At 35.0% G+C, this 12,087-nt stretch overlaps 1 long non-coding RNA gene across 1 annotated transcript; it reads left to right on the top strand.

Moving 5' to 3' along the window:
- The first annotated feature begins 1,396 nt into the window (after window positions 1-1,396).
- LOC128226562 (uncharacterized) lies at window positions 1,397-11,076 on the top strand. Its single transcript, XR_008259695.1, has 3 exons — window positions 1,397-1,500; window positions 6,018-6,141; window positions 10,301-11,076. It is a non-coding gene; the product is annotated as an uncharacterized LOC128226562 (long non-coding RNA).
- Window positions 11,077-12,087: the final 1,011 nt, after the last annotated feature.

Below are 12,087 nucleotides of genomic sequence, written 5' to 3'. Positions count from 1 at the left end.
TTCACCCAGGGACGTTCTTGTTCAATTTTATCTTCGTGAAATTCAGATTATTTTTGCTGTGAATTCTTAGTAGATTTTGATCATGGGTCATGTTCAGACAAAAAAGTAGGTCACTTGTGTTTGGTTTATATGATGGCATTCACCTCGGGGGCAAAGATGTACATATAAACGCAAATACCCACAGGTGTAAATTAACCCTCGGGGGGGGGGGGGGGTCAAGAACGTGGAATCATGTGTAAAGGCGAACAAATGTCTCTGACTGTAAGTGTAATGGAAAATTAGTACTAGTCCTTCAAACAGGCAAATATGCTTCAATCTTATTCAGTTGAATGGCATGGCCAGATGACTTGTTGGGTGACCGCATCCATTTCACACAGTGTCCTACACACAATTCCTGAAAAACAGCTAGGACACTATAGTAAAGAGAGCATACCGCCCAAGTGAGAGAGAGGGAAAAAGCTTCCCTGGTGCAGTACCATAGAACCAATAAGTCTATAGCATGAAGATGTACCTGTGACACAATAACAGGTAATGGACTTTTGATAGATGAAGCTTACATCGGTGCAAATTCTGCATGCTCATGTTGTGGCTCAGGGTTGCTTAGACAGCTTCGGAAATTATGATCAGTCGTAAGTACTACAAAATTAAACCAGACAACGTTTACTACCCACAATTGCAACTTCAAATGAAAGTGTTTGACAATTAGTTCTGCCATTTCATTGTATAGACAACTCAAACTTATCATAGCATTTGTATTGCGGGATGAAATTTCATTCAAAACAGAACTTCTTCTGTTGACTTATTTTGGACTGATCACTGCTTGCCCAAAGAACTGGCCCTTTTCATGACAAATAAGTCTCTAAAAGTCTCAACAGATTATTGTTGGTACTTGTTGCTATTTGAACCTAATTAACGAGGTATACTGAAACCTAGAGTTTTTCCCGAAGCTTCAGTTAGGAAAACTATTCAATGTTACACACACTGTCAACATTTGCAGGCCTTACTGTGTCATAACGTGACCGTTAAGCTCTGCTTTTGCACTGTTTGCACGACGTGTAGTATCGCAAGCATTTAACTGGGTATTAAATCAGTGTGTGTATACCACTTGAAAAATTACGTCATGAATCTTATTTCGGAAGTTATTTAAAATGGTGAAGAAATAGTGAAGTTATCTTTGTTTAAAGTCTTTATTCGAATCAGAATATTGCCTTCCGACGTATCATTCATGACGCAATTTATCACGTGGTAATATACACACCCTGTAAATTAGTGTACCCTGTAATTTCAACATAACCCTTGGTAAAGGGAGCTCACTGCGTTTAAGATTTTTCAAACACAAATACATTTCGGTCAATAAATATAAACTGTTGGGTGTATCTTTTGATATTTACGCAGGCGCAAAGGCTACTTCCTGTGTTTTGATTGCTGACGTCTGGAGTGAAATTCATTCAAATTATCATTTAAAACTTTGTTATCTCGACGAGACATAAACAATGACACGTAATATGTTTTTGTATTTTATGTTGTCTTTTTCTTTTGATAATTATTATTATCTTGCTTCAATTTCCTTTCGTTATGTCAAATTACAAACTCTTTTCAATTTTCATATCGTAGAACTAGAAATAACTGGTTGACGGTCAATATCGGTACAGGATACAAATCTCGAACACCTGTTAAAACAACGTTTGTTTATGTTTTTCGACAATTCGGTGATCTTGGTCAATGTTGAGGCTTGCCTTAGCAACAGTTTTGAGATTTCATCTATTTCGTTGAGTATTTTAGTGCCCCAGATTAGAATTGAAGCAATTGGGTATTTCACCCATAACGTCAATTTAAAATTGGGTGAAAATCAAAATTCAAGACACTCACTAAAAACTTTGGCATTTGAATGTGTTTCAAGAATGGTGTACTGTGAAATCATTTAAATTCGTTGTCATGAAATTTCGTGGTTTGCCGAAAAATTCCAATTTCGTGGGTACTTGAATTCGTGGTTTTTCATTTTTGAAAAAAAAATCAAAACTGTGATCGTCCTAGATTGTCTGCATTATCTCCACGTGCTTGCCCGTGATTTCAGTCTTCTACGACACACGGTTTATGACACTTGCTAAAGAGGTATGACATGCCAATTAGTGCATATACCCGTGTCAGTTATCGATTTAATTTGAAATTAAGGTCATAAAAAAGATGTACCCTGATCGTAAATACGGATAGGCGAAGCCATTGAATGCCAATTAAGAATTTTGCAAACTGTGAAAACACCGAGAAGGTCCGTATATTTGAGAAAACAATCCCAAAAGAAAGCTGATGTTTACAAATTAAATCACTTTGAAAATCATCTCATTTCATAACATAATTTCAATCTTTTCACACGTTTTTGTTTAATGAGTGTATTGAACGCGTTGTTTTGAACATTGTCACGTGGGTGCTCAGGGCCTCCAATGTAATTGATTAATTATTTCATTAAAGAAAAAAATCGAGTACCGACACTCATCTTATTAGCCTGGAGATTTTCATGAACAACACACGTTTAGGCACGTGCTTCTGTCATTTGGTTCATAAAACACATTTAAATGATTTGGTTTATTATTTGTTAAAGGCAGATACATTATATTAACAAAACGATGATAGTAAGATATAAAGAGAGAGGGATATTTACGCTGGAATAATGCGACCTCTGTAACGATTAAACCCGAGTATGTACATAACATGGCAATTGAAAAAGTGAATAAAGGGTCTATACTTCGTGGGATCTTGAATTCGTGGATCACCCGACCCTCGAAAACGACGAACATTAATGCCCCACGAACATTAATGATTTCACAGTATTAGAAATAAACTTGGGGACAGTTTTGTCTTGGGTATAAACAGGCTAGCCTTTGGCAATGCCAGAGAGGTAAATTTAGGTCTCAAATGCGTTAGTTTGGGTTCAAAAGTGGTAGAATATCTAATTCCTTTAATTTTCAGTCAAAAACAATGATGGAAAGGATGTAAACAAAAATTTGATATATATGTTACTATTTTTAGATATTCGGAAAATACGCATAAAATGCATCATGGTTAAGAGACTTGTCAAATGTCAGTGTTTTTGATTGAGAAACAGAAGGAATATTACCTCTGGCTTGTAAAAACAATTTTATATTCAGAAGAGCTGCTAAAAAATCAAGTCAGACTGCCAAAACAGGTCAGAGTCACCGAGAGTGTAAGTGCAGACAACTGCAGAATTGTGTATGTCAATTTTCCTGGCAAAATGCCGAAAATTTTATACACTGTAGATAATAAATAACACCTTTGAAATGTTGTTTTCTTTAATGTTTTATAATATCATTGATATTTACAAAAATGCTGATTAATAGGATGCCAATTAACAAAGAATGCTGATTAGTGGTCTTTTGTACTGTACTTGTAATTTAGCAACGATCTCGGTCGAAGTGTGAAGTGATTTGACAAGTTGTCTATTGCACCATGTTCTTTAAAGTGACAGTTAAATATGGAATTTTAGCATGGTTTATATGAAATGAGGTTTTTAAAATATTTTTAGGGCCAATTTGATTTAATTTTGAGTTTTTTTAAAAAAAGCTTTCAATAGCGGTAGATTTGGACGGAAAAGCAGTATGGCGTTAGAAGGGTCGCAAAACCGGTATATTTTACCTACCGCCGGTAGAGCTCACATGTACTGTATGGTATAAATTCCTTTTCCCCACTGCGAGTAAAATAAAGAATAATTTGACATATAATAGTTCTATATAATTGTTTACAAAATACTTAAAATATTAATTTCAAGCTGAAATAAAAAAAAAACATTTTTGAATATTTGTTTGACTATTTTTCACAAAAACCAATTTGATTAAAGTGGCATTGGCTTAATTAAAATGTGGTAACCTAAAGTTCACAAATCTAGGTCCTAGAATTAAGATGACGGCCTAGTTTCAGTGGCTGTGCTATGTTGACAATATTTATGAATTCAAATGCCATTGAGTTCCTTAATGTCACAATATTAAAAATAGTTCATCCAAAGACAAGTAAAGAATAAAGATGACTGTGATTTTCGTACCCTATCCTGGTCGTACCAAAAGATATGTCCTGTACTTAATCTTTTTTTTTTTAAAGTATTAAAGGGAATAGACACCATATGATGCAAGAAAAAAGTTAAGTGTCTAAAACCAGGTCTTTTTCTGCCCATTTTGGGAAAAAGACCCTAGACATTTTGGGAAATTTTGAGTCGTGAATATTCATAAATGGGGAAATTTTAAAGTCTCCTGCGAATCAGGAAATTTTTATATATTAGTGTTTTTTCCCTTGCAAAAGACCTTAAAAGGCTGAAATATCAGTCCTTGGGGTATAAATATCTATTGCAATAAATTATGACACATAATGTAATTAATGTTTCAAACTGATAGATCTCTGAATGTGATGAAAATCAATAATTTCTGATTTCAATTAGTTCCAAAAATTTACATCTCATAACACATATAGTTTATTAGGATACTGAATGAACCAGTACAGGTAAAAAGACTTCCATAAAAAAGTTTTTTTTGCTTTTGTTTGATTAGGATTTTTTTCTGAAGAGGCCTAAAAAAAATACATTTGGTTCATGTAACCCGACCCTACCTACGGAATAGGCGCCGACCCTACCGTTTTAAATGTTTTTGCTTTTCACTTTTTTAGTTGAAAACCTTAAATGCTGATACAGGAGATAACTTTAACACCATTATCCAATGATGTAAATAACATACTAATATAAAGCCTAATTTAAAAAAAAGCCTACCCAACCTACCTTTTTTTGAAAAGGATGTTACCCTAACCAAACAATTATTTTTTTAGACCAGATTGGGAAAAATATCATATATTTTGCTTTGGACCCGTGGGTACTATAGAAAAAGCCCTGAAAACTGACATGAAATTAATAACGTTATGTACAATGCATTGAATTAATCTTTCTTACTGATGTATCACATTGCTAACAACTCTTGTTTCTTTCACAGTTTTCGCTTAGTTTTTCCAATTCAAAATTTACTGGGTTTGTCTACCACTATACATACCATTAAGTTAAGGCCATTCTGATTATTTCAGATGTTGTTCTTATGACTTTTAGAGAGAATAAAATGTGACAATACAATAAAAGGAAACTTTAAATATACCCAAAAGGTCACACTAAAAAGTATTTTTTATTTCATAAATATTCCTTTGTTTTCTATGAATATTTCAACTAGTAAAGGGCATCAAGGTTATTGTGAAGTAAGGTTAATTTATTGAAATGAATAAAATTTATTGAAAATGAATATATATATATTTATGTACTGTTTTTATTGCAGTATATGTTTTATACTAATTATTTATATTATCACTCAATAGAAAATTAAAACAAGACATAGAAACTAAAGAAATTGCAGAATATGTGCTTTCTTTAAAATCTACCTTGACTCAGTATATACCGGTAATAATAGAATTTACATACAGTACCTGAAGGAGCATTCATTTTCCAATTGTTCTTTGTTCACTTAATTAAATGAGTCCATTAAAAATCAAATTTAATTAAAAACCCAGGCCATCTTGTAGTAACTGTTGTTAGGATTTGTATGGTGAAGTTTGTCCACCTCTTGATAATTCAAATACATGTAGTATGAACACAGGATTGATTTTCATTGTAATGTATCACTATTCTTCTGTGTGCAGTAATGTATATGTGAAAAAATATTCTGTGCAATTTGGTTTGTTAAGCATTCAAAAGCACTGTGTTCTTCATACTGCATTTGATAATAAGTTTTGGCTGGTTAGTGATTGAATAACAGAACAGCTTATGCTTGTATTAAACAGGACATTAATAGCAAAAAATATGTGACCAAAAACAACCATCTACTCTTTTTTTATCTTTCAAATGTTATCAACATTGGCTGAAGAGTATTATATAATCACATGAAGCTTAGAGGGCTATTAAAAACATAAGCTAATATTATCATAATTATACAGTAATATATAAACATTACATAACTATACTTACCCTGGTCTTACTCTTTCAGGAGGGAACCAGCGTGAGAAGTCTCGAGAGAAGGCAGTTAAACTTCAAAAAGAGAAGGAGAAGAAGAAGGCTGCTGGAGATAAAGGAGCTAACAAGGGTCTTACACTGGAAGAGAGAAAACACCGGTCAGTCACTTCAAACAAGTTTTATTATTTATAATTGTTCATTGTGGGTCATTGGTTCCTAAAATATAAGGTTGTAATTGAAACTTTGCATGCATGCACTTTCTGGATTTGATAAATGATCTAAGTGTATGTATTATAATAATTTTGATTATTTATACACTTGCTTTGATTTATGTTTATTTGTTATATCCACAAAATCAGTTCATATTTTTTATGATGTTCTTGCATTTTATTTAAAAACAAAGAATTTCTAATGTAAAATCCTTACTTAAAATTTATTGAAAATACAGAAAATTGCACTTTTTACACTATGTATGCTAATATATTTCAACAGGAGGTGAAACCCTCCTGCACTTGTCCTGTACATGCCTTCATTATTTTGGTGGAATCCTGTTTGGCTACCAATATTTTTTTCCTGCTTCCAATCTTGAAAAGCATCATTTTGTCCTGACTTGCTCATTCCTTTAAACAAGGCACATAACTGTATTTCGTTTTGTGTCGCCTGCATGGCAGACTCATTCCAGATTTTGTATTACATCGCCTGCATTGTCAACACTCTTAACTCCAAAAGCTTTTGTGTAATCAACTCTTATTTTGGAAAATATGTGTATGAGCAGAATTTCTAAACAAAGTTTGATTACCAGCCATGAATCCACATTAACTTCAGATTTATGTCCTTTGAATTGCCTAAATTACACAAACTTAATGTTGTCCGCGCCGTAACTAAATGAGCTTTAGTCTGAGCATCACCAAACTTGATATTGATAACCAGCCATTCTCAGCTTTCAGAGTTATGGTCCTTCATCTGCTTAATTAACACAATTAAAAAAAGTCATAACTTTGCCATGTATTCGCAACAGTTACCACTCTTGTTGATCAGTTATTTCGGAATGATATTAAACAATTGATAAGAAATGACCAAATGAGTAGCTTAACTCCTTTCTTTTTAAATTGAATGAGTACCTCAAAAATCATTTACGTCCTTCTAAGTGTGGAGGTCAATTGCATACATGTATCTAACACTATTATCCATGAATTAAATTTTAAGAGCATTCTTTGTCCTCACTCCTGCGGTTAAATCTGTCTTAAGCTTCAAAACGCACCATTTACAACTTTCATCATTGAAAAGGATGGATACTATTTGATGTTATTATTGGTCTAGAACTCAACATAATTATGCTCCTAGTCTGAGTCTTCTGGTAAATTTCATGAGCACTTTTTTGGAATTTTTTTTTCATTTCACAAAGTATGATGATCTCAACAATTTTTAGCTCGACTATTCGAAGAATAGGTGGGCTATACTACTCGCCCCAGCGTCGGCGTCCGGTTAAAGTTTTAGGGCAAGTTGGGATTTTCACTTATAAGTCCAATACCCTACATTCAACTGACTTAATACTTCACGCAGTTGTTCAGGGCCATCACATGATGAGGTTAGATAACTCCATATTATTCTTTACACAGATTATGGCCCCTGATTGACTATGGAACTTAGGTTAAAGTATTAGGGCAAGTTGGAATATTTATTAATAACTTCTATATCCTTTGTTCAATTGACTTAATCCATCACACAATGAGGTTACATAACTCCATATTATCCTAAATACAAGTTATGGCCTCTGATTGACTTAGGTTAAAGTTTTAGGGCAGGTTAAAGTTTTAGGGCAAGTTGGGATTTTCACTTAAAACTCCAATACCATTCATTCAATTGACTTAATACTTCACACAGATGTTCAAAGCCATCACAGAATGAGGTTAGATAACTCCATATTATCTTTTATACAAATTATGGCCCCTGATTGACTATGGAACTTAGGTTTAAGTTTTAGGGCAGGTTGGGATATTGTTTAATAACTTTTATACCCTTCATTCAATGGACTTCATACTTCATACAATTGTTCAGGACCATCACCCAATGAGGTAACATAACTCCATATCCTTAATACAAGTTATGGCCCCTGATTGACTTAGGTTAAAGTTTTAGGCAAGTAAAAGTTAAGGGCAAGTTGGGATTTTAATAAAAAAAACTTCTATACCGTTCATTAAATGCACTTAATAAACTTCAAAATTATTAATGCCCATCTTACAACAAGAAACATAACTCCATTTTAAGCCTAAATACAAATTATGGCCCTTGAATTTTTTTTTTAAATTCCTTTAAAGGGCATATTTGTATATTCTTAACCACATTTTCATAATGGGAAATCAAGTTATTTGAATGACTTGCGTCATTGTTTGGGCTGGCTGGTAGGAGGGCAGCATCAAACTCACCTTATGTATTGAATAATTATGCCCCCCTTCGAAGAAGAGGGGTATATTGCTTTGAACAGGCATGTCGGTCGGTCGGTCCGTCGGTAGACCAAAGCTTGTCCGAGTGATAACTCAACAAATCCTGGACGTATGGTCATCAAACTTGACATGAAGGTTGGGCCTGACCAGTAGATGACCATTATTGTTTTTTGGGCTCATCTGGTCAAAGGTCAAGGTCACAGTGCCCTTGAATGGTAAAAGGTTGTCCGAGTGATAACTCAACAATGCCTGCACCCATGGCCCTCATAATTGACTTTGAGATTGGGCCTGACCAGGAGATGACCCCACTTTTATTTGGGGGTCATCGCACCAAAGGTCAAGGTCACAGTGACCTTGAATGGTAAAAGGTTGTCCTAGTAATAACTCAACAATGCCTGCACCCATGGCCATCAAACTTGACTATGAGGTTGGGCCTGACCAATAGATGGCCCCTTTTGATTTTAGGGGTCATTGGGCCAAAGGTCAAGGTCACAGTGACTTTGAATGGTAAAAGGTTGTCCGAGTGATAACTCAACAATGCCTGCACCCATTGCCCTCAAACTTGACTTGGAGGTTGGGCCTGACCAGTAGATGACCCCTATTGATTTTAGGGGTCAAGGTCACAGTGACCTTGAAAGCAAACTGGACAATTCCTGGACCTTTTGTCATCAAACTTGACATTAAGGTTGTGCCTGACCAGCAGATGACCCCTCTTGACTTTGGGGGTCATCGGGCCAAGGTCAAGGTCACAGTAACCTTTATCACAAAAAAGTTAAATCTTCTCCCAGTAATATCTCAACAATGCCTGAACCTATGATCATCAAACTTGACATGGAAGTTGGGTCTGACCAGGATATGACACTTATTGATTTTAGGAGTCATTGGGTCAAAGGTCAAGTTCACAGTGACCTTGAATGCGAAAATGTTTCAAGTGATAATTCAACAATGCCTGCACCCATGGCCCTCAAACTTGACTTGGTGTTGTGTCTGTCCTTAAGATGACCCCTTATGATTTTAGGGGTCATCGGGTCAAAGGTCAAGGTTACAGTGACCTTGAACGAAAAAAGCTTGTCTGTGTGATAACTTGTCAATGCCTGCACCCATGGCCCTCAAACTTGACATTTAGATTTTTGGTGACCAGCTGATGACTCCTATGAATTTTGAGGTCATAGGGTCAAAGGTCATGGTCATAACACACTCTATCCTCAAACTTTGAATGGTCATAATCTTAAAACTGCCTCAATGGCATCCAATGTCAGTGACAAATCAGCTATCATTTCAGTCCATGCATATTTCATTCAATTGTCCATATAATCCTGACAACATGGCGCTCAGGGGGGGCATAATGTTTGACAAACATCTCTTGTTTTAGTTAGGTTTGACATAAAGAGACCAAACTTGGTATTATTGCATCGTTATTGTATTCTAAGTCAAAGCGGCGTAGTCCAGCGCGCTGTCTTACGACGGCTCTTGTTTTGGTAATAGTTACGTTATCCACATACATGGATGTTTCAGCATGAGTGTTCAATCCAATCAAGAGAGTTGTTGGTAAGAGTTGTATACCATGTTGTCAAGGACACCACTTGTTGTCAAGGACAACATTCAATAACTAGCATGGTTGTATATGACAATATTCTGGTAACTAAACAGTTAGTTTCCGCCTACTAGTTACCATTCTGATAGGGGAGATACTTGATAGATGAAAACAAAGCAAACCTTTCAAACATGGAACAACTGACAACAAAGGGGAGAGTGACAAAAATAATTATTTTAGCAATCAAAATGTACAAATTCCTGTACTTTAACAAGTCAACAGTTCTGTTGCTTTGATTTAGAATGACCTTCTTGTAATGTTGCATTGTTTGTTTTTCAGAGATGCTGAAATTATGCGTCAAAAGCAGTTGGCAAAGCAGGGAGGTGCGCAAGGAGGGGCGGAGGGAGGTGCAAGTAAATAACAGCCCCTGAAGAGGACAGGAACTCATCTGAAGACCCCTCATTTGAACTTTGCATGAGAGTAGATACACTTTACTTTGCTGACAACTGTTGCCATTGTCTGTTGTGCTAACTTTGGTAGAATCAGTTACGTGTTCATTATACAGGAAACAGTGTTCACTGTATCACAAATCAGCTCATTCAGCAGTGATTCAGCTTCAAGATGTTACACCGCAACGAGAATAGAAAAATCTTGAATATAGAATTGTGATCGACAAGTTGGAAACTAGCTGTTAATGTGACTACACTGTGTTAAGCCAACCAATTTTGTCAATATTGCATTAATTACAGACATGATACTCATTGTTCTTTGATTAAAGCACAACAGAAATGGATACATAATTTGCCATTCATCATTTTGCTCTTTATTTCATGTTGTCTATCTTATTTGTTTTGTATGCTTACATTATAAATATGCTTTTTTATTCGTCGTCTATTTTTACACAAAAAAATGATAAAATCATTTGTGTCATATTCCGGATTTTCATTCGGCATTGAGTCATGAAAAGTTCAGACTAAATTATTCTCCATGCTAGTTCTATTACTGCATATATTTGAAGGCTACTTGGATATGTTTAGTAGTAAACAAACAGTTAATCATTGCTCTACTGTAGTGATATTGTGTACATTATGATATAATAAAACATGTGAAAGTTTCATCTAGTTTAATCGTATTTTATTACATATAATGTACGCCCGTCATATCAATCTTTTCGACAGACATATAATTATACAATTGGGGTGTGTCGGACTGTCGTTTAGATTGAAAAGTTATGACAAAATCAGTTTGCATGTGCATAAATAAATAACATTTCATGATAATAATCATAACATTTCATGATAATAATCAATTTAAGGTTTTGAATAAGTAAGAGATTGACTTAAAGATAAGTAAACGGGAGAGAGAGAGAGAGAGAGAGAGAGAGAGAGAGCGAGACAGATAGACTGAGAAAAGAAACGTGTAAACGAAGCTGTTGTCGCCAAGACCCCGTGGGCTAGTATAATGATAAGCAGACTACTCAACTCCATTTATTTTACATCTTTAAGTTGCAACAATTTATGTTTGTACTTTTTGTATGTATTCTGTTCGTCATTCAGATTACTGTAGCCGTGTAGTAATTTATTGGTATTCAGTGAATTATTGCCTAGTTTGAAGGAATAATTGACGCCGTTGTGCAGTAAACCGACTACATTTGAAAAGGAAGTGTTCAGCCTCTTCAATTTCTGTACCACAGACACAGTTAGGGGAAATTGCGATATGATTATTGTAAAGATCGGAATTTGAGTTGCTGCAATTATTACGCATTCGGGCATGATGAACTGAAGCGGATCTGTCGCCTTCTATATAAAATGAGGGGACTTTGGGCAACAGATCGTACATGTCACAAAGAACTGCATTTGAATCATATCCTTGTCGCATACAATATTAAACCTAAAATATGCTTATATATAAATGCGTCGGAGAGTGATTAAAGATAAATTACCGCAAGAATGTGTCGAAATAAAGCTATGTTGTTCAAAGCAGTGGGCTGTACTGGATAAAACATTGATATCATCAAGCTTTCAATGGCCTTTGCAATTGAAACAATAACATTTTTTGGGTAAGGGCGATTTTTTAGGGTCGGTCTAATATTTTAGAATATAACCTACATTTCCAGCGAATGAAAC

This window comes from Mya arenaria, chromosome 3 (genome assembly GCF_026914265.1).
Source record: "Mya arenaria isolate MELC-2E11 chromosome 3, ASM2691426v1".
NCBI lineage: Eukaryota > Metazoa > Mollusca > Bivalvia > Myida > Myidae > Mya > Mya arenaria.
The sequence above is the reverse complement of the archived record's forward strand: the minus strand, read 5'-3'. Positions and strand labels throughout refer to the sequence as shown.